The following is a 23,587-nucleotide window of genomic DNA, read 5'->3' as shown; positions in this document are numbered from 1 at the left end:
AACTAACAGAGTTGAAACTTACTTTTGATTGAGGAGTTCTGAAACACTCTTTATGTAGAAACTGCAAGTGGACATTCGGAGCGCTAAGGAGCCTATAGTGGAAACAGGAATATCTTCAAATAAAAACTACACAGAAACATTCTGTGAAACTTCTTTCTGATCTGTGCATTCCACTAACAGAGTTGAACCTTACTTTGGATTGAGGAGTTCTGAAACACTCTTCCTGTAGAAACTGCAAGTGGACATTCAGAGCACTACGGTGTCAATAGTGGAAAACGCAATATCTTCAAATAAAAACTACACAGAAGCATTCTGTGGAAGTGCTTTCTGATATGTGCATTCAGATAACAGAGTTGATCATTACTTTGATTGAGGTGTTCTGAAACACTGTGTAAAAACTGCAAGTGAAAATTCGGAGCGCTAAGAGGCCTATAGTGGAAAAGGGGATATCTTCAAATAAAAACTACACAGAAGCATATTGTGAAACTTCTTTCTGATCTGTGCATTCAACTAACAGAGTTGAAGCTTACTTTTGATTGAACAGTTCTGAAAAACTCATTTTCTAGAAACAGGAATGGACATTCGGAGCGCAAATTGGTCTATAGTGGAAAAAGGAGTATCTTCAAATAAAAACTACATAGAAGCATTCTGTGAAACTTCCTTCTGATCTGTGCATTCAACTAACAGAGTTGAACCTTACTTTTGATTGAGGAGTTCCGAAACACTCTTTCTGTAGAACCTGCAAGTGGAGGCGCAGAGAGCTAAGGGGCCTATTGTGGAAAAAAAAATATCTTCATTAAAAACTACACAGAAACATTCTGTGAAACTTCTTTCTGATCTGTGCATTCAATTAACAGAGTTGAACTTTACTTTTGATTCAGGAGTTCTGGAACACTCTTTCTGTAGAAATTGCAAATGGACATTCGGAGTGCTAAGACACCTGTAGTGGAAAAAGGAATATCTTCAAATAAATCTACACAGAAGCATTCTGTGAAACTTCTTTCTAATCTGTGCATTCAACTAACAGAGTTGAACTTTAATTTTGATTGAGGAGTTCTGAAACACCCTTTCTGTAGAAACTGCAAGTGGACATTCGGAGCGCTAAGTGGCCTATAGTGGAAAAAGGAATATTTTCAAATAAAAATTACACAGAAGCATTCTGTGAAACTTCTTTCTGATCTGTGCATTCAAATAACATAGTTGATCCTTACTTTGATTGAGGAGTTCTGAAACACTCTATAAAAACTGCAAGTGGAAATTCGGAGAGCAAAGAGGCCTATAGTGGAAAAAGGTATATCTTCAGATAAAAACTAGACCGAAGCATTCTGTGAAACTTGTATCTGATCTGTGCATTCAACTAACAGTGTTGAAGCTTACGTTTGATTGAGCAGTTCTGAAACACTCTTTCTGTAGGAACAGCAAGTGGAAATTCGGAGCGCTAACAGGCCTATAATGGAGAAAGGAATAACTTCAAATTAAAACTACACAGAAGCATTCTGTCAAACTTCTTTCTTATCTGTGCATTCAACTAACAGGGTTGAACCTTACTTTTGATTGAGAAGTTCTGAAACACTCTTTCTGTACAAACTGCAAGTGGACATTCAGAGCGCTAAGTGGCCTATAGTGGAAAAAGGGATATCTTCAAATAAAAAGTACACAGAAGCATTCTGTGAAACTTCTTTCTGATTTGTGCATTCAAGTAACAGAGTTTAACCTTACTTTTGATTGAGCAGTTCTGAAACACTGTTTCTGTACAAACAGCAATTGGACATTCGGAGCGCTAACGCGCCTATAGTGGAAAAAGGAATACTTTCAAATAAAAACTACACAGAAGCATTCTGTGAAACTTCACTCTCATCTGTGCATTGAGCTAACAGAGTTGAACCTTACTTTTGATTGAGGAGTTCTGAAACACTCTTTCTGTGGAAACTGCTGTGGACATTCAGAGCGCTAAATGGCCTATAGTGGAAAAAGGAATAGCTTCAAATAAAAACTCCACAGAAGTATTCTGTGAAACCTCTTTCTAATCTGTGCATTCAACTAACAGAGTTGAAACTTACTTTTGATTGAGGAGTTCTGAAACACGCTTTCTGTAGAAACTGCAATTGGACATTCGGAGCGTTAAGGGGCCTATCGTGGAAAAAGTAATAGCTTCAAATATAAACAGCACAGAAGCATTCTGTGAGACTTCTTTCTAATCTGTGCATTCAACTAACAGACTTGAACCTTACTTTTGATTGAGGGGTTCTTAAAAACTCTTTCTGTAGAAACTGCAAGTGGATATTCAGAGTGCTAATTGGCCTATAATCAAAAACGAAATATCTTCAAATAAAAACTACACAGTAGCATTCTGTGAAACTTCTTTTTGATCTGTGCATTCATGTAATAGAGTTGACCCTTACTTTTGATTGAGGAGTTCTGAAACACTCTTTCTGTAGAAAGTGCAAATGGATATTCGAAGCGCTAAGGAGCCTATAGTGGAAAAAGGAATATTGTCAAATAAAAACTACAAAGAAGCACTCTGTGAAACTTCTTTCTAATCTGTGCATTCAACTTACAGAGTTCATCCTTACTTTTGATTGAGGAGTTTTGAAACACTCTTTCTGTAGAAACTGCAAGTGGACATTTTGAGCGCCAAGATGCCTACCATGGAAAATGGAATATCTTCAAATAAAAACTACACAGAAGCATTCTGTGAAACATTTTTCTCATCTGTGTATTCAACTAACAGAGATGAACCTTACTTTGATTGAGGAGTTTTGAAACACTATTTATGTAGAAACAGTAAGTGGACATTTTCTGTGGTATACGGCCTATCGTGGAAAAAGGAATATGTTCAAATAAAAACTACACAGAAGCATTCTGTGAAACTTCTTTCACATCTGGGGATTCAACTAACAGAGTTGAACCTTACTTTTGATTGAGGAGTTTTGAAAAACTCTTTCGGCAGAAACTGCAAGTGGACATTTGGAGCAGTACGCGGCCTATCGTGGAAAAAGATTATCTTCAAATAAAACTACACAGAAGCATTCTGGGAAACTTCTTTCTCATCTGTGCATTCAGCTAACAGAGTTGAACCTTACTTTTGATTGAGGAGTTTCGAAACAGTCTTTCTGTAGAAACTGCAAGTGGACATTCGGAGCGCAAAGGGGCCTATAGTGGAAAAAGGAATATCTTCAAATAAAAATTACACAGAAGCCTTCTGTGAAACTTCTTTCTTATCTGTTCATTCAACTAACAGAGTTGAACGTTATTTTTGATTGAGGAGTTCTGAAACACTCTTTCTGTAGAAACTGCAAGAGGACATTCGGAGCGCAAAGAGCCTATATTGTAAAAAGGAATATCTTCAAATAAAAACTACACAGAAGCATTCTGTGAAACTTCCTTCTGATCTGTGCATTCAACTAACAGAGTTGAACCTGACTTTTGATTGAGGAGTTCTGAAACACTCTTTCTGTAAAAACTGCAAGTGGACATTAGGAGCGCTAAGGGTCCTATAGTGGAAAAAGAAATATCTTCAAATAAAAACTACACAGAAGCATTCTGTGAAACTTCTTTCTAATCTGTGCATTCAACTCACCGATTTGAACCTTACTTTTGATTGAGGAGCTCTGAAACACTCTTTCTGTAGAAACTGCAAGTGGACATTTGGAGCGCTAAGGGGCCTATAGTGGAAAAAAGAATACCTTCAAATAAAACCTACACAGAAGCATTCTGTGAAACTTCTTACTGATCTGTGCATTCAAGTAACAGAGTTGAACGTTACTTTTGATTGAGGAGTTCAGAAACACTCTTTCTGTAGAAACTGCAAGTGGACATTCGGAGCGCTCAGGGGTCTATAGTGGAAAAAGGTATATCTTCAATAAAACTACACAGAAGCATTCTTTGAAACTTCTTCCTCCTCTGTGCATTCAACTAACAGAGTTGATCCTTACTTTTGATTGAGGAGTTCTGAAACACTTTCTGTAGAAACTGCAAGTGGACAATCGTAGCGCTAAGGGGCGTATAGCGGAAAAAGGAATGTCTTCAAATAAAAACTACAAAGAAGCACTCTGTGAAACTTCTTTTGGATCTGTGAATTCAACTAACAGAGTTGATCCTTGCTTTTGATGGAGAAGTTCTGGAACACTCTTTCAGTGGAAACTGCAAGTGGACTTTCTGAGCGCTAAGGGGCCTATAGTGGAAAAAGGAATATCTTCAAATAAAAACTGCACAGAAGCATTCTGTGAAACTCCTTTCTCATCTGTGCATACAACTAGCAGAGATGAACTTTACTTTTGATTTAGGAGTTTTCAAACACTCTTTCTGTCGAAACTGAAAGGGGACATTCGGGGCGCTATGGGGCCTATAGTGGAAAAAGGAATAGCTTCACATAAAAACTACACAGAATCATTCTGCCAAACTACTTTCTGTTCTGTGAATTCAACTAACAGAGTTGAACCTTACTGTTGATTGAGAAGTTCTGAAACAGTCTTTCTATAGAAACTGCAAGGGGACATTCCGGGCTTTAAGGGGCATATAGTGGAAAAAGGAATATCATCAAATAAAAACTACACAGAATCATTCTGCCAAACTTCTCTCTGTTCTGTGCATTCATCTAACAGAGTTGAACCTTAATGTTGATTGAGAAGTTCTGAAACACTCTCTCTGTAGAAACTGCAAGCAGACATTCGGAGCACTGAGGGGCCTATAGTGGAAAAAGGAATATCTTCAAATTAAAACTACACAGAAGCATTCTGTGAAACTTCTTTCTGATCTGTGCATTCAGCTAGCAGAGTTGAACCTTACTTTTGGTTGAGGAGTTTTGAAACACCCTTTCTGTAGAAACTGAAGGTGGACATTCAGAGCGCTAAGGGGCCTATAGTGTAAAAAGGAATATCTTCAAATAAAAACTACACAGGATCATTCTGCCAAACTTATTTCTGTTCTGTGCGTTCAGCTAACAGAGTTGAAACTTACTCTTGATTGAGAATTTCTGAAACACTCTTTCTGTAGGAACTGCAAGCGGACATTCGGAGCTCTAAAGGGCAAATAGTGGAAAAAGGAATATCTTTAAATAAAAACTACACAGAATCTTTCTGCGAAACTTCTTTCTGATCTCTGCATTCAACTAACAGAGCTGAACTTTACTGTTGATTCAGAAGTTCTGAAACACTCTTTCTGTAGAAACTACAAGCGAATATTCTGAGCACTATATGTCCTATAGTGGAAAAAGGCATATCTTGAAATAAAAACTACACAGAATCATTCTGCCAAAATTCTTTCTGTTCTGTGCATTCATCTAACAGAGTTGAACCTTACTTTTCATGAAGTTCTGAATGTCTCTTTCTATACAAACTGCAAGCGGACATTCGGAGCGCTACGGGGCCTATAGTGGAAAAAGGAACATCTTCAAACAAAAAGTACACAGAAGCATTCTGCGAAACTTCTTTCTGATCTGTGCATTCAACTAGCATAGTTGAACCTTACTTTTGATTGAGAAGTTGTGAAACTCTCCTTCTGTAGAAACTGCAAGCGGACATTTGGAGCGCTAAGGGGCCTATAGTGGAAACAGGAACATCTTCAAATAAAAACTACACAGAAGCATTCTGCCAAACTTCTTTCTGTTCTGTGCATTCAACTACAGAGTTGAACATTACTTTGATTGAGAAGTTCTGAAACTTTCTTTCTTAAAAATCGCAAGGGGACATTCGGAGCCCTAAGGGGCGTATACTAGAAAAAGGAATATCTTCAAATAAAAACTACACAGAAGCTTTCTTCCAAACTTCTTTCTGTTCTGTGCATTCAACTAACAGAGTTCAACTTTACTGTTCATTGAGGAGTTCTGAAACACTCTTTCTCTAGAAACTGCAAGCGGACATTCTGAGCACTAAGGGGCCCATAGTGGAAAAAGGAATATCTTCAAATTAAAACTACACAGAAGCTTTCTGCCAAACGTCTTTCTGTTCTGTGCATTCAACTAACAGAGTTGAACCTTACTTTTGATTGAGAAGTTCTGAAACTCCCTTTCTGTAGAAACTGCAAGCGGACATTTGGAGCGCTAAGGTACCTATAGTGGAAAAAGTAACCTCTTCAAATAAAAACTACACAGAAGCATTCTGCGAAAGTTCTTTCTGATCTGGGCATTCAACTAGCAGAGCTGAACCTTACTTTTGATTTAGGAGTTTTGAGACACTCTTTCTGTAAAAACTGCAAGGGGACATTCGTAGGGCCATGGAGCCTACAGTGGAAAAAGGAATATCTTCAAATAAAAACTACACAGAATCATTCTGCCAAGCTTCTTTCTGTTCTGTGTATTCAACTAAAAGAGTTGAACCTTACTGTTGATAGAGAAGGTCTGAAACACTCTTTCTATACAAACTGAAAGCGGACATTCTGAGAGCCAAGTTGCTATAGTGGAAAAAGGAATATCTTCAAATAAAAAGTACACAGAAGCATTCTGCGAAACTTCTTTCTGACCTGTGCATTCAAATAACAGAGTTGAACCCTACTTTTGATTGAGATGTTCTGAAACTCTCTTTCTGTAAAAACTGCAAGCAGACATTAGGATCGCTAAGGGGCCTATAGTGGAAAAAGGAATATTTTCAAATTAAAACTACACAGAAGCTTTCTGCCAAACTTCTTTCCTTTCTGTGCACACTACTAACAGAGTTGTACATTACTTTAGATTGAGGAGTTTTGAAAAACTCTTTCTGTAGAAAGTGCAAGGGGATATTCGGAGCGCTAAGGGGCCTGTAGTGGAAAAAGGAATATCTTGAATTAAAAACTACGCAGAATCATTCTGCCAAAGGACATTCTGTTCTGTGCATTCAACTAAAAGGGTTGAAACTTACTGTTGATTGAGAAGTTCTGAAACGCTCTTTCTGTAGAAACTGCAAGCGGACATTCGGAGCCCTAAGGGGCCTATAGTGGAAAAAAGAATATCATCAAACTAAAACTACACAGATTAATTCTGTGAAACTTCTTTCTGTTCTGTGCATTCAACTAGCAGAGTTGAACCTTACTTTTGATTGAGGACGTTTGAAACACCTTTTCTGTAGAAACTGCAAGTGGACATTCGGAGCACTAAGGGGCTTATTGTGGAAAAAGGAATATCTCCAATTAAAAACAACACAGAATCATTCTGCCAAACTTCTTTCTGTTCTGTGCATTCAACTAACAGAGTTGAACCTTACTGTTGATTGAGAAGTTCTGAAGCACTCTTTCTGTAGAAACTGCAAGCAGACATTTGGAGCCCTAAGGTGCCTATAGTGGAAAAAGTAACATCTTCAAATAAAAACTACACAGAAGCATTCTGCGAAAATTCTCTCAGATCTGTGCATTCAACTAGAAGAGTTGAACCTTACTTTTGATTGAGAAGTTGTGAAACTTTGTGTAGAAACTGCAAGCGAACATTAGGAGCGCTAAGGGGCCTATAGTGGAAAAGGTATATATTCCAATAAAAACTACACAGAAGCATTCTGCCAAACTTCTTTCTGTTCAGTGCATTCAACTAACAGAGTTGAACCTTACTGTTGATTGAGAAGTTCTGAAACACTCTTTCTGTAGAAACTGTAAGAGGAAAAACGGAGCACTAAGGGGCCTATAGTGGAAAAAGGAATATCTTCCAATTAAAACTACACAGAAGCATTCTGCGAAACTGCTTTCTGGTCTGTGCATTCAACTAACAGAGCTGAACCTTACTTTTGATTGAGAAGTTCTGAAACTATTTTTCTGTAGAAACTGCAAGCAGATATTCGGAGCTCTATGGGACCTACATTGGAAAAAGATATATCTTCTAATAAAAACTACACAGAAGCTTTTTGCGAAAATCCTTTCTGATCTGGGCATTCAACTAGCAGAGTTGAACCCTACTTTTGATTGAGAAGTTGTGAAATCCCCTTTCTGTAGAAACTGCAAGCAGACATTCGGAGCGCTAAGGGGCCTATAGTGGAAAAAGGAATATCATGAAATAAAAACTACACAGAAGCATTCTGCCAAACTTCTTTCTGTTCTGGGCATTCAACTAACAGAGTTGAACTTTACTTTTGATTGAGAAGTTATGAAACACTCCTTCTGTAGAAACTGCAAGCGGACACTCGGAGCGCTAAGGGGCCTATAGTGGAAAAAGGAATATCATCAAATAAAAACTAAACAGAAGCATTCTGCCAAACTTCTTTCTGTTCTGTGCATTCAACTAACAGAGTTGAACCTTACTGTTGATTGAGAAGTTCTGAAAACCTCTTTCTGTAGAAACTGCAAGCGGACATTCCGAGCACTAAGGGGCCTATAGTGGAAAAAGGAATATCTTTGAAATATAATCTACACAGAATCATTCTACCAAACATCTTTCTGTTCTGTGCATTCAGCTCAGAGAGTTGAAACTTATTGTTGAAAGAGAAGTTCTAAATGTCCCTTTCTGTACAAACTGCAAGCGGACATTCGGATCACTGTGGGGCCTATAGTGGAAAAAGTAATATCTTCAAATTAAAGCTACATAGAAGCATTCTGTGTAACTTCTTTCTGATCTGTGCATTCCACTAGCAGAGTTGAACCTTACTTTTGATTGAGGAGTTTTGAAACACTCTTTCTGTAGAATGTGCAAGGGGACAATCGGAGAGCTAAGGGGCCTGTAGTGGAAAAAGCATTATCTTGAATTAAAAACTACACAGAATCATTCTGAAAACTTCTTTCTGTTCTGGGCATTCAACTAAGAGAGTTGAACCTTACTGTTGATTGAGAAGTTCTGGAAAACTCTTTCTGTAGAAACTGCAAGCGGACATTCGCAGCACTAAGGGGCCTATAGTCGAAAAAGGGATACCTTGAAATAAAACTTATACAGAATCATTCGGCCAAACTTCTTTCTTTTCTCTGCATTCATGTAACAGAGATGAACCTTACTTTTGATTGTGAAGTTCTGAAACTCTCTTTCTGTAGAAAGTGCAAGCGGACATTTGGAGCTCTAAGGGGTCTCTAGTGGAAAAAGGATCATCTTCAAATAAAAACTACACAGAAGCATTCTTCGAAACGTCTTTCTGATCTGTGCATTCAACTAGCAGATTTGAACCTTACTTTTGATTGAGGAGTTGTGAGGCTATCTTTCTGTAGAAACTGCAAGCGGTCATTCTGAGGGCTAAGGGGCCTATAGTGGAAAAAGGCATATCTTCAAATAACAACTACACAGAATCATTCTGCCAAACTTCTTTCTGTTCTGTGCAATCAACTAGCAGAGATCAACCTTACTTTTGATTCAGGAGTTTTGAAACACTCTTTCTGTAGAAACTGCAAGGGGACATTCGGAGCGCTTAGGCGCATATAGTGGAAAAAGGAATATCTTCAAATAAAAACTACACAGAATCATTCTTCTAAACTTCTTTCTGTTCTGTGCATTCAACTAACAGTGTTGAACCCTAGTGTTGATAGAGAAGTTCTGAAACACTCTTTCTGTAGAAACTGCAAGCGGACATTCGGAGCCCTAAGGGGCCTATAGTGGAAAAAGGAATATCTTCCAATTAAAACTACACAGAAGCATTCTGTGAAACATCTTTCTGGTCTCTGCATTCAACTAGCCGAGTTGAACCTTACTTTTGATTGAGGAGTTTTGAAACACTCTTTCTGTAGAAACTGCAAATGGATATTCGGAGCACAAAGGGGCTTACAGTGGAAAAGGGAATATCTTCAAATAACAACTACACAGAATCATTCTTGCAAACTTCTTTCCGTTCTGTGCATTCAACTAACAGAGTTGAGCCCTATTGTTGATGGAGAAGTTCTTAAACTCTCTTTCTGTAGAAACTGCAAGCCGATATTCGGAGCGCTAAGGGGCCTATGGTGGAAAAAGTAGTATCTTCAAATAAAAATTACACAGAAGCATTCTGGGAAACTTCTTTCAGATGTGTGCGTTCCACTAACAGAGTTGAAACTTACTGTTGATTGAGAATTTCTAAAACACTCTTTCTGTAGAAACTGCAAGCGGACATTTGGAGTTCTAAGGGGCCAATAGTGGAAAAAGATATATCTTCAAATTAAAACTACAAAGAAGCATTCTGTGAAACTACTTTCTGATCTGTGCATTCAACTAGCAGAGTTGATCCTTACTTTTCATTCAGGAGTTTTGAAACACTCCTTCTGTAGAACGTGCAAGTGGACACTCAGAGCGCTAAGGGGCCTATAGTGGAAAAGGAATATCTTCAAATAAAAACTACACAGAAGCATTCTGCTAAACTTCTTTCTGATCTGGGAATTTAGCTAACAGATTAGAAACTTACTTTTGATTGAGAAGTTCTGAAACTCTCTTTCTGTAGAAGCTCCAACGGACATTCCGAACGCTAAGGGGCCTAGGGGAAAAAAGGAATATCTTCAAATAAAAACTACACAGAAGCATTCTGTGAAACTACTTTCTGATCTGTGCATTCAACTCGCAGAGTTAAACCTTACTTTTGATTTAGGAGTTTTGAAACACTCCTTCTGGAGAAACTGCAAGGGGACATTCGGAGCGCTATGGAGCCTATAGTGGAAAAAGTCATATCTTCAAATCAAAACTACACAGAATCATTCTGCCAAACTTCTTTCTGTTCCGTGCATTCAACTAACAGAGCTGAACATTACTGTTGATTGTTAAGTTCTGAAACACTCTTTCTGTAGAAACTGCAAGCGGACATTCCGGGCGTTAAGAGGTATATAGCCGAAAAAGGAATTTATTCAAATAAAAACTGCACAGAAGCATTCTGTGAAACTTCTTTCTGTTCTGTTCATTCAACTAGCAGAGTTGAACCTTACTTTTGATTGAGGACTTTTGAAACACCTTTTCTGTAGAAACTGCAAGTGGACATTCGGAGAACTAAAGGGCTTATTGTGGAAAAAGGAATATCTTCAAATAACAACTACGCAGAATCACTATGCCAAACTTCTTTCTGTTCTGTGCATTCAACTAACAGAGTTGAACCCTACTGTTGATTGAGAAGTTCTGAAACATTCTTTCTGTAGAAACTGCAAGCAGACATTCTGAGCGCTAAGGTGCCTATAGTGGAAAAATTAACCTCTTCAAATAAAAACTACACAGAAGCATTCTGCGAAACTTCTCTCAGATCTGTGCATTCAACTAGCAGAGTTGAACCTTACTTTTGATTGAGAAGTTGCTAAACTCTCTTTCTGTAGAAACTGCAGGCGAACATTAAGAGCGCTAAGGGGCCTATAGTGGAAAAAGGAATATCTTCAAATAAAAACTACACAGAAGCATTCTGCCAAACCTCTTTCTGTTCTGTGTATTCCATTAACAGAGTTGGACCTTACTGTTGACTGAGAAGTTCTGAAGCTCTCTTTCTGTAGAAACTGCAAGATGACATTCGGAGCGCTAAGGGGCCTATAGTGGAAAAAGTAATATCTTCAAATAATAACTACACAGATTCATTATGCCAAACTTCTTTCTGTTCTGTGCATTCAACTAACAGAGTTGAACCTTACTGTTGATTGAGAAGTTCTGAAACACTCTTTCTGTCGAAACCGCAAACGGACATTTGGAGCACTAAGGGGCCTACAGTGGAAAAAGGAATATCTTCAAATTAAAACTACACAGAAGCATTCTGCGAAACTTCTTTCACATCTGTACGTTCCACTAACAGAGTTGAACCTTACTTTTGATTGAGAAGTTGTGAAACTCTCTTTCTTTAGAAACTGCAAGCGGACACTCGGAGCGCTAAGGGGACTATAGTGGAAAAAGGAATATCTTCAAATTAAAACTACACAGAAGCATTCTGCGAAACTGCTTTCTAGTCTGTGCATTCAACTAACAGAGCTGAACCTTACTTTTAATTGAGAAGGTCTGAAACTCTTTTTCTGTAGAAACTGCAAGCTGACATTCCGAGCTCTATGGGGCCTATATTGGAAAAAGAAATATCCTCTAATAAAAACTACACAGAAACATTTTGCGAAACTTCTTTCTAATCTAGGCATTCAAATAGCAGAGATGAACCTTAGATTTGATTTATGAGTTTTGAAACACACTTTCTTTAGACACTACATGGGGACATTCGGAGAGCTATGGGGCCTACAGCAGTAAAAGGAATATCTTCAAATAAAAAATACCCAGAATCATTCAGCGAAACATGTTTCTGTTCTGTGCATTCAACTAACAGAGTTCAATCTTACTGTTGATTGAGAAGTTCTGAAACACTCTTTCTGTAGAAAGTGCAAGCAGACATTCGTGGCGCTAAGAGGCCTATAGTGGAAAAAGAATTATTTTAAAATAAAAACTACACAGAAGCATTCTGCCAAGCTTCTTTCTGTACTGTGCATTCCACTAACCGAGTTGAACCCTACTGTTGATTGAGAAGTTCTGAAACTCTCTTTCTGTAGAAAGTGCAAGCGGACATTCGGAGCGCTGAGGGGCCTATGGTGGAAAAAGTAGTATTTCAAATAAAAACTACACAGAAGCATTCTGTGAACCTTCTTTCAGATCTGTGCGTTCCACTAACAGAGTTGAACCTTACCTTTGATTGAGAAGTTCTGAAAATCTCTTTCTGTAGAAACTGCAAGCGGACACTCCGGACGTTAAAGTGCATGTAGTGGAAAAAAGGAATATCTTCAAATAAAAACTATACAAAATCATTCTGCCAAACTTCTTTCTGTTCTGTGCTTTCAACTAACAGGGTTGAACTTTACTGTTGTTTGAGAAGTTCTGAAAACAGTCTTTCTGTAGAAAGTGCAAGCAGACATACGGAGCGCTATGGGGCCTATAGTGGAAAAAGGAATATCTTGAAATAAAAACTACACAGAAGCATTCTGCGAAACTTCTTTCTGATCTGTGCATAAAACTAGCAGACTTGAACCTTACTTTTGATCTAGGAGATTTGATACACTCTTCCTGTAGAACCTGCTAGAGGATATTCCGAGAGCCATGCGTCCTATAACAGAAAAAGGAATAACTTCAAATAAAAATTACACAGAATCATTCTGCCAAACTTCTTTCTGTTCTTGCGTTCAACTAACAGACGTGAACCTTACTTTTGATGGAGAAGTTATGAAACACCCTTTCTGTAGAAACTGCAAGCGGACATTCAGAGTACTAAGGGGCCTATGGTGGAAAAAGGAATATCTTCAAATAAAAACTACACAGGATCATTCTGCCAAACATATTTTTCTTCCGTGGCTTCCACTAACAGAGTTGAAACTTACTGTTGATTCAGAATTTCTGAAACACTCTTTATGTAGAAACTGCAAGTGGACATTGGGAGCTCTAAGGGGCAAATAGTGGAAAAAGGAGTATCATCAAATTGAAACTACACAGAAGCATTCTGCCAAACTTCTTTCAGTTCTGTGCATTAAACTAAAGGAGTTGAACCTTACTTTTCATTGAGAAGTTCTGAAACTCTCTTTCTGTAGAAACTGTAAGCTGACATTCGGAGAACTGAGGGGCCTACAGTGGAAAATGGAATATCTTCAAATTAAAACTACACAGAACATTGTGTGAAACTTCTTTCTGATCTGTGCATTCAACTAGCACAGTTGAAACTTAGTTTTGATTGAGAAGTTCTGAAACTCTCTTTCCGTAGAAACTGCAAGCGGACATTCTGAGCTCTAAGGGGCCTATAGTGGAGAAAGGAATATCTTCAAATAAAAACTACACGGAAGCATTCTGCGAAACTTCTTTCTGATCTGTGCATTCAGCTAGCAGAGTTGAACCTTACGTTTCATTGAGGAATTTTGAAACACTGTATCTGTAGAAACTGCAAGGGGACATTCGGAGCGCTAAGGGGCCTATAGTGGAAAAAGGAATATCTTCAAATACAAACTACACAGATTCATTCTGCCAAACTTCTTTCTGCTCTCTGCATTCAACTAACACTGTTGAACCTTACTGTTGATTGAGACGTTCTGAAACACTCTTTCTGTAGAAACTGCAGTGAACATTCGGAGCACTATGGGGCCTATAGTGGAAAAAGGAATATCTTGAAATAGAAACTACACAGAATCATTCTGCCAAACTTCTTTCTGTTCTGTGCATTCATCTAACAGAGTTGAAACTTACTTTTCATTGAGAAGTTCTAAATGTCTCTTTCTGTACAAACTGCAAGCGGATATTCGGATCACTGAGGGGCCTATAGTGGAAAAAGGGATATCTTCAAATAAAAACTACACAGAAGCAGTCTGTGAAATTTCTTTCTGATCTGTGCATAAAACTAGCCGACTTGAACCTTACTGTTGATTGGGAACTTCTCAAACACTCTTTCTGTAGAAACTGCAAGCGTATATTCGGAGCGCTAAGGTGCCTACAGAGGAAAAAGATATATCTTAAAATTAAAACTACGCAGAATCATTCTGCCAAACTTCTATCTGTTCTGCGCGTTCGACTAGCAGACTTGAGCCTTACTTTTGATTCAGGAGTTTTGAAACACTCTTTCTGTTGAAAGTGCAGGTGGACATTCTGCGCGCTAAGAGGCCTATAGTGGAAAAAGGAATATCTTGAATTAAAAACTACACAGAATCATTCTGCAAACTTCTTTCTGTTCTGTGCAATCAACTAAGAGAGTTGAACCTTACTTTTCATTGAGAAGTTCTGAAATTCTCTTTCTGTACAAACTGCAAGCGGATCTTCGGAGCACTAAGGGGCCTATAGTGGAAAAAGGAATATCTTCAAATAAAAACTACACAGAAGCTTTCTGCGATACTTCTTTCTGATCTGTACATTCAGCTAACAGAGTTGAAACTTACTTTTGATTGACAAGTTCTGAAACACCCTTTCTGTGGAAACTGCTAGTGGACATTCGGAGCGCTAAGGGGCCTAGAGTGGAAAAAGAAATATGTCCAAATAAAAACTACACAGAGGCATTCTGCGAAACTCCTTTCTGATCTGTGCATACAACTAGCAGACTTGAACCTTACTTTTGATTTAGGAGTTTTGAAACACTCTTTTTGTAGAAACTGCAAGGGGACATTCGGAGCGTTACGGGGCTCATAGTGGAAAAAGGAATATCTTCAAATAAAAACTACACAGAATCATTCTGCCAAACTTCTTTCTATTCTGTGCCTTCAACTAACGTATGTGAACCTTACTTTTCATTGAGAAGTTCTGAAACTCTCTTTCTGTACAAACTGCAAGCGGACATTCGGAGAGCTAAGCTGCCTATACTGGAAAAAGGAACATTTTCAAATGAAAAGCACACAGAAGCATTCTACGAAACTTCTTTCTGATCTGTGCATAAAACTAGCAGATTGGAACATTACTTGTGATTGAGAAGTTGTGAAACTCCCTTTCTGTAGAAACTGCATGCGGACATTCAGAATGCTAAGGGGCCTATGGTGGAAAACGGAATATCTTCAAATAACAACTACACAGAGTCATTCTGCGAAGCTTCTTTCTGTTCTGTGCATTCAACTAATGGAGTTGAACCTTACTTTTGATTGATAAGTTCTGAAGCTTTCTTCTGTAGAAACTGCAAGCGGACATTCAGAGCGCTAAGGGGCCTATAGTGCAAAAAGAAATATCTTCAAATAAAAATTACACAGAAGTATTCTGCGAAACTTTTTTCTGATCTGTGCATTCAACTAGGAGAGTTGAACCTTACTTTTGATTCAGGAGTTTTGAAACACTCTTTCTGTAGAAATTGCAAGGGGATATTCAGAGCGCTAAGGGGCCTGTAGTAGAAAAAGATATATCTTCAAATAAAAACTACACGGAATCATTCTGCCAAATTTCTTTCTGTTCTGTTCATTCAACTAACAGAGATGAAACTTCCCGTTGATTGAGAATTTCTGAAACACCCTTTCTGTAGAAACTGCAAGCGGACATTCGGAGCGTTAAAATGCCTATAGTGGAAAAAGTAATATCTTCATTAAAAACTACACAGAATCATTCTGCCAAACTCCTTTCTGTTCTGTGAATTCAACTAACAGAGTTGAACCTTACAGTTAACTGAGAAGTTCTGAAACACTCTGTCTGTGGAAACTGCAAGCGGATATTCGGAGCGATAAGGGGCCTATAATGGAAAAAGGAATATCTTCAAATAAAAACTACACGGGATGATTCTGCCAAACTTATTTCTGTTCCGTGCGTTCAACTAACAGAGTTGAAACTTATTGTTGATTCAGAATTTCTGAAACACTCTTTCTGTAGAAACCGAAAGTGGACATTCGCAGCTCTAAGGGGCAAATAGTGGAAAAAGGAATATCTTCAAATTGAAACTATACAGAAGTATTCTGCCAAACTTCTTTCAGTTCTCTCCTTTAAACTAACGGACTTGAACCTTACCTTTCATTGAGAAGTTCTGACACTCTCTTTCTGTACAAACTGCAAGGGGACATCCGAGCGCTAAGTTGCCTATAGTGGAAAAAGTAACATCTTCAAATAAAACTACACAGAAGCATTCTGCGAAACTACTTTCTGTTCTGTGCATTCAACTAACAGAGTTGAACCTTACTGTTCATTGAGAAGTTCTGAAACACACTTTCTGTAGAAACTGCAGGCGGACATTCGGAGAGCTAAGGGGCATAGAGTGGAAAAAGGAAAATCTCCAAATAAAAAGTACACAGAAGATTTCTGCGAAACTTCTTTCTGATCTGTGCATTCAAATAACAGAGTTGATACTTACTTTTGATTGAGAAGTTCTGAAACTGTCTTTCTGTAGGAACTGCAAGTGGACATACGGAGCGCAAAGGGGCCTGTAGTGGAAAAAGAAATATCTTCAAATTAAAACTACACAGAAGATTTCTGCCAAACTTCTATCTGTTCTGTGCACACAACTAACAGAGTTGAACCTTACTGTTGATTGAGAAGCTCTGAAACCCTCTTTATGTAGAACCTGCATGGGGACATTCGGAGCGCTATGGAGCCTACAGTGGAAAAAGGCATATCTTCAAATAAAAACTACACGGAATCATTCTGCCAAACTTCTTTCTGTTCCGTGGATTCAACTAACAGAGTTGAACCTTAATGTTGATTGTTAAGTTCTGAAAGACTCTTTCTGCAGAAACTGCAAGCGGACATTCCGGACGTTAACGGGCAAATAGTGGAAAAAGGAATATCTTCAAACAAACACTTCACAGAAGCATTCTGCCATACTTCTTTCTGTTCTGTGCTTTCAACTTACAGATTTCATCCTTACTGTTGATTGAGAAGTTCTGAAACACTCTTTCTGTAGAAACTGCAAGCGGACATTCGGAGCACTGAGGGGCCTAGAGTGGAAAAAGGAATATCTTCAAATTAAAACTACACAGAAACTTTATGTGAAACTGCTTTCTGATCTGTGCATTCAACTAACATAGCTGAACTTTACTGTTGATAGAGAAGTTCTGAAACACTCTTTCTGTAGAAACTGCAAGCAGACATTCGGAGCACTAAGGTGCCTATAGTGGAAAAAGAAACATATTCAAATAAAAACTACAAAGAAGCATTCTGCGAAACTTCTTTCTTATCTGTGCATTCAACTAGCAGAGATGAACCTTAATTTGATTGAGAAGTTGTGAAACTCTCTTTCTTTAGAAACTGTAAGTGGACAATAAGACCACTAAGTGGCCTATACTGGAAAAAGGAATATCTTCAACTAACTACTACACAGAATCATTCTGCCAAACTTCTTTCTGTTCTGTGTGCTCAACTAACAGAGTAGAACTTCACTTTTCTTTGGGAAGTTCTGAAACTCTCTTTCTGTACAAACTGCATGCGGACATTCTGAGCGCTAAGGTGCCTATAGTGGAAAAAGAAACATCTTCAAATAGAAACTACACAGAAGCATTCTGCGAAACTTCTTTCTGATCTGTGCATTCAACTAGCAGATTTGAACCTTACTTTTGATTGAGAAGTTGTGAAACTCTTTTTCTGCAGAAACTGCCAGCGGATATTCAGAGCGCTAAGGGGCCTATAGTGGAAAAAGGAATATATTCAAATAAAAACTACACAGAAGCATTCTGCGAAATTTCTTTCTGATCTGTGCTTTCAACTAACAGAGTTCAACCTTAGTTTTGATTGAGAATTTCTGAATCACCATTTCTTTAGAAACTGCAAGCGCACATTCGAAGCACTATGGGGCTAATAGTGGAAGCAGAAACATCTTCAAATAGAAACTACACAGAAGCATTCTGCGAAACACCTTTCTGATCTGTGCATTCATCTAGCAGATTTGAACCTTACTTTTGATTGAGAAGTTGTGAAACTCTCTTTCTGTAGAAACTGCCAGTGGATATTCAGAGCGCTGAGGGGCCTATAGTGGAAAAGGGAATATATTCAAATTAAAACTACACAGAAGCATTCTACCAATCTTCTTTCTGTTCTGTGCATTCAACTAACAGATTTGAAACTTACTTTTCATTGAGAAGTTCTGAAACTCTCTTTCTGTACAAACTGCAATCGTACATTTGGAGCGATAAGGTGCCTATAGTGGAAAAAGTTACATCTTCAAATAAAACTACACAGAAGCATTCTGTGAAACGTCTTTCTGAACTGTGCATTCAACTAGCAGAGTTGAACCTTACTTTTGATTGAGAAGTTGTGAAACTCCCTTTCTGTAGAAACTGCAGGCAGACATTCCTAGCGCTAAGGGGCATATAGTGAAAAAAGAAATATTTTAATATAAAAACTACACAGAAGCATTCTGCCAAGCTTCTTTCTGTTCTGTGCATTCAACTAACAGAGTTGAACCTTACATTTGACTGAGAAGTTCTGAAACTCTCTTTCTGTAGAAACTGCAAGCGGATATTCGGAACGCTAAGGGAACTATGGTGGAAAAAGGAGTATCTTCAAATAAAAACTACACAGAAGCATTCCGCGAAACTTCTTTCAGATCTGTGCGTTCAACTAACAGAATTGAAAGTTACTGATGATTGAGAATTTGTGAAACACTCTTTCTGTAGAAACTGCAAGAGGACATTCGGAGCTCCAAGGGGCCAATACTGGAAAAAGTTATATCTTCAAATTAAAACTACAAAGAAGCATTCTGTGAAACTTCTTTGTGATCTGTGCATTCAACAAACAGGGTTGAACCTTACCTTTCATTGAGAAGTTCTGAAACTCTCTGTACAAACTGCAAGCGGACATTAGGGGCTCTAGGGTTCCTATAGTGGAAAAAGTAACATCTTCAAATAAAAACTACACAGAAGCATTCTGTGAAACTTCTTTCAGAACTCTGCATACAACTAGCAGAATTGAACCTTACGTTTGATTGAGAAGATGTGAAACTCCCTTTCTGTAGAATCTGCAAGCAGACATTCGAAGCGCTAAGGGGCATATAGTGGAAAAAGAAATATTTTCAAATAAAAACTACACAGAACCATTCTGCCAAGCTTCTTTCTTTTCTGTGCATTCAACTAAAGGAGTTGAACCATACTTTTGATTGAGAAGTTTTGAAACTCTCTTGCTGTAGAAACTGCAAGCGGACATTCAGAGTGCTAAGGGGCCTATAGGGGAAAAAGGCTTATCTTCAAATAAAAACTACAGAGAATCATTCTGCCAAACTTCTTTCTGTTCTGTGCATTCAACTAACAGAGTTGAACCTTACTGTTGATTGTTAAGTTCTGAAACACTCTTTCTGCAGAAACTGCAAGCGGACATTCCGGACGTTAACGGGCAAATAGTGGAAAAAGGAATATCTTCAAATAAACACTACACAGAAGCATTCTGCCATACTTCTTTCTGTTCTGTGCTTTCAACTAACAGATTTGATCCTTACTGTTGATTGAGAAGTTCTGAAACACTCTTTCTGTAGAAACTGCAAGCAGACATTCGGAGCACTGAGGGGCCTAGAGTGGAAAAAGGAATATCTTCAAATTAAAACTACACAGAAACTTTATGTAAAACTGCTTTCTGATCTGTGCATTCAACTAACATAGCTGAACTTTACTGTTGATTGAGAAGTTCTGAAACACTCTTTCTGTAGAAACTGCAAGCAGACATTCGGAGCACTAAGGTGCCTATAGTGGAAGAAGGAATATCTTGAAATAAAAACTACACAGAATCATTCTTCAAACGTCTTTCTGTTCTGTGCATTCAACTAACAGATTTGAACCTTACTTTTGATGGAGAAGTTCTGAAACTCTCTTTCTGTAGAAACTGCAAGCGGACATTTGGAGCGTTAAGGGGCCTATAGAGGAAAAAGAAAAATATTCAAATAAAAACAACACAGAAGCATTCTGCGAAACTTCTTTCTTATCTGTGCATTCAACTAGCAGAGATGAACCTTACTTTTGATTGAGAAGTTGTGAAACTCTCTTTCTTTAGAAACTGCAAGTGGATATTAAGAGCACTAAGTGGCCAATAGTGGAAAAAGGAATATCTTCAAAAAACTACTACACAGAATCATTCTGCCAAACTTCTTTCTGTTCTGTGCACTCAACAAACAGAGTAGAACTTTCCTTTTCTTTGGGAAGTTCTGAAACTCTCTTTCTGTGCAAACTGCATGCGGACATTCTGAGCGCTAATGTGCCTGTAGTGGAAAAAGAAACATCTTCAAATAGACACTACACAGAAGCATTCTGCGAAACTTCTTTCTGATCTGTGCATTCAACTAGCAGATTTGAACCTTACTTTTGATTGAGAAGTTGTGAAACTCTCTTTCTGTAGAAACTGCCGGCGGATATTCAGAGCGCTAAGGGGCCTATAGTGGAAAAAGGAATATACTCAGATAAAAACTACACAGAAGCATTCTGCGAAATTTCTTTCTTATCTGTGCCTTCGACTAACAGAGTTCAACCTTAGTTTTGATTGAGAATTTCTGAAACACCATTTCTATAGAAACTGCAAGCGGACATTCTAAGCACTAAGGGGCCAATAGTGGAAAAAGGGATATCTTCAAATTAAAACTACACAGAAGCATTCTGTGAAAATTCTTTCTCTTCTCTGCATTCAACTAGCAGAGTTGAATCATACTTTTGATTGAGGAGTTTCGAAACACTCTTTCTGTAGAAACTGCAAGTGGATATTCAGAGCACTAAGGGGCTTATAGTGGAAAAAGTAATATCTTCAAATAATAAGTACACAAAATCATTCTGCCAAACATCTTTCTGCTCTGTGCATTAAACTAACAGAGTTGAACCCTACTGTTGATTGAGAAGTTCTGAAAAACACTTTCTGTAGAAACTGAAAACGGAAATTCCCAGCGCTATGGGGCCTATAGTGGAAAAAGTAATATCTTCAAATAAAAACAACACAGAAGCATTCTGCGAAACTTCTTTCACATCTGTGCATTCAACTAGCAGTGTTGAACCTTACTTTTCATTGAGAAGTTGCGGAACTATCTTTCTGTAGAAACTGCAGGTGGACATTCGGATCACTAAGGGGCCTATAGTGGAAAAAGGAATATCTAAAAATAAAAACTACACATAAGAATTCTGCCAAACTTCTTCTGTTCTGTGCATTCCACTAAAAGAGCTGAACCTTACTTTTGATTGCGAAGTTCTGAACTCTCTTTCTGTAGAAACTGCAAGCGGACATTCTGAGCGCTAAGGGGCCTATAGTGGAAAAAGGAATATCCTCAAATAAAAACTACATAGATTCATTCTGCCAAAATTCTTTCCATTCTGTGCATTTAACTAACATAGTTGAACCTTACTGTTGATTGAGACGTTCTGAAACACTCTTTCTGTAAAAACTGCTGCGAACATTCTGAGTGCTAGGTGGCCTATGTTGTAAAAAGGAATATCTTGGATTGAAAACTACACAGAATCATTCTGCCAAACGCCTTTCTGTTCTGTGCATTCAACTAACATAGTTGAACCTTAGTTTTGATTGAGAAGTTCTGAAACTCTCTTTCTGTAGAAACAGCAAGCAGAAATTTGGAGGGCTAAGGGGCCTATAGTGGACAAAGGAACATCTTCAAATAAAAACTACACAGAAGCATTCTGTGAAATTTCTTCCTGATCTATGCATTCAACTAGCAGAGTTGAACCTTACTTTTCATTGAGGAGTTTTGAAACACTCTTTCTGTAGAAAGTGTAAGTGGACATTCGGAGCGCTAAGGGGCCTATAGTGGGAAAAGGAATATCTTCAAATAAAAACTACACAGAATCATTCTGCCAAACTTCTTTCTCATCTGTACATTGAACTAGTAGTGTTGAACCTTACTTTTGATTGAGGAGTTTTGAAACACTCTTTCAGTAGAAACTGCAAGTGGACATTCGGAGCACAAAGGGGCTTATAGAGGTAAAAGGAGTATCATGAAATAAAAACTACACAGAATCATTCTGTGAAACTACTTTCTGTTCTCTCCATTCAACTAACAGAGAGGAAACTTAATTTGATTGAGAAGTTCTGAAACTCTCTTTCTGTAGAAAGTGCAAGCGGACATTTTGAGCGCTAAGGGGCCTCTAGTGGAAAAAGGAACAACTTCAAATAAAAACTACAGAGAAGCATTCTGCAAAACTGCTTTCTGATCTGTGCATTCAACTAGCCGAGTTTAACCCTGCTTTTGCTTTAGGAGTTTTGAAACCCTCTTTCTGGAGAAACTGCAAGGGGACATTCGGACCTCTATGGAGCCTATAGTGGAAAAAGGCATATCTTCAAATAAAAACTACACAGAATCATTCTGCCAAACTTCTTTCTGTTCCGTGCATTCAACTAACAGAGTTGAACCTTACTGTTGACTGTTAATTTCTGAAACACTCTTTCTGTAGAAACTTCAAGCGGACATTCCGGGCGTTAAGGGGCATAGAGTAGAAAAAGGAATATCTTCAAATAAAAACTACACAGAAGCATTCTGCCAAACTTCTTTCTGTTCTGTGCATTCAACTAACAGATTTGAACCATACTGTTGATTGAGAAGTTCTGAAACACTCTTTCTGTAGAAACTGCAAGCGGACATTCAGAGCCCTGAGGGGCCTACAGTGGAAAAAGGAATATCTTCCAATTAAAACTAAACAGAAGCATTCTGTGAAACTTCTTTCTGATATGTGCATTCAACTAGCAGAGTTGAACCTTACTATTGATTGAGGAGCTTTGAAACACTCTTTCTGTAGGAAGTGCAAGGGGACATTTGGAGCGCTAAGGGGCCTGTATTGGAAAAAGGAATATCTTGAATTAAAAACTACACAGAATCATTCTGCCAAAATTCTTTCTCTTCTGTGCATTCATCTAACAGAGTTGCACGTTACTTTTCATTGAGAAGTTCTGAATGTCTCCTTCTGTACAAACTGGAAGCGGACATTCGGAGAGCTAAGGTGCCTATAGTGGAAAAAGGAACGCCTTCAAATAAAAAGGACACGGAAGAATTCTGGGAAACATCTTTCAGATCAGTGCAATCAACTAACAGAGTTGAACCTTACTTTTGATTGAAAAGTTCTGAAACTCTCTTTCTGTAGAAACTGCAAGCGGACATACGGAGCACTAAGGGGCCTATAGTGGAAAAAGGAATATCTTCAAATAAAAACTACACAGAATCATTCTGCGAAACTTCTTTCTGATCTGTACATTCAAGTAACAGAGTTGAACCTTACTTTTGATTGAGAAGTTCTGAAACTCTCTTTCTGTAGAAACAGCAAGAAGACAATGGGAGCACTAAGGGGCCTATAGTGGAAAAAGGATTATCTTTAAATAAAAACTACACAGAATCATTCTGCCAAACTTCTTTCTGTTCTGTGCATTCATCTAACAGAGTTGAACCTAACTTTTCATTGAGAAGTTCTAAAT

The sequence above is a fragment of the Hylobates moloch genome, unplaced genomic scaffold (genome assembly GCF_009828535.3).
Source record: "Hylobates moloch isolate HMO894 unplaced genomic scaffold, HMol_V3 SCAFFOLD_5, whole genome shotgun sequence".
Lineage (NCBI taxonomy): Eukaryota > Metazoa > Chordata > Mammalia > Primates > Hylobatidae > Hylobates > Hylobates moloch.
Note: the sequence above shows the minus strand (reverse complement) of the source record.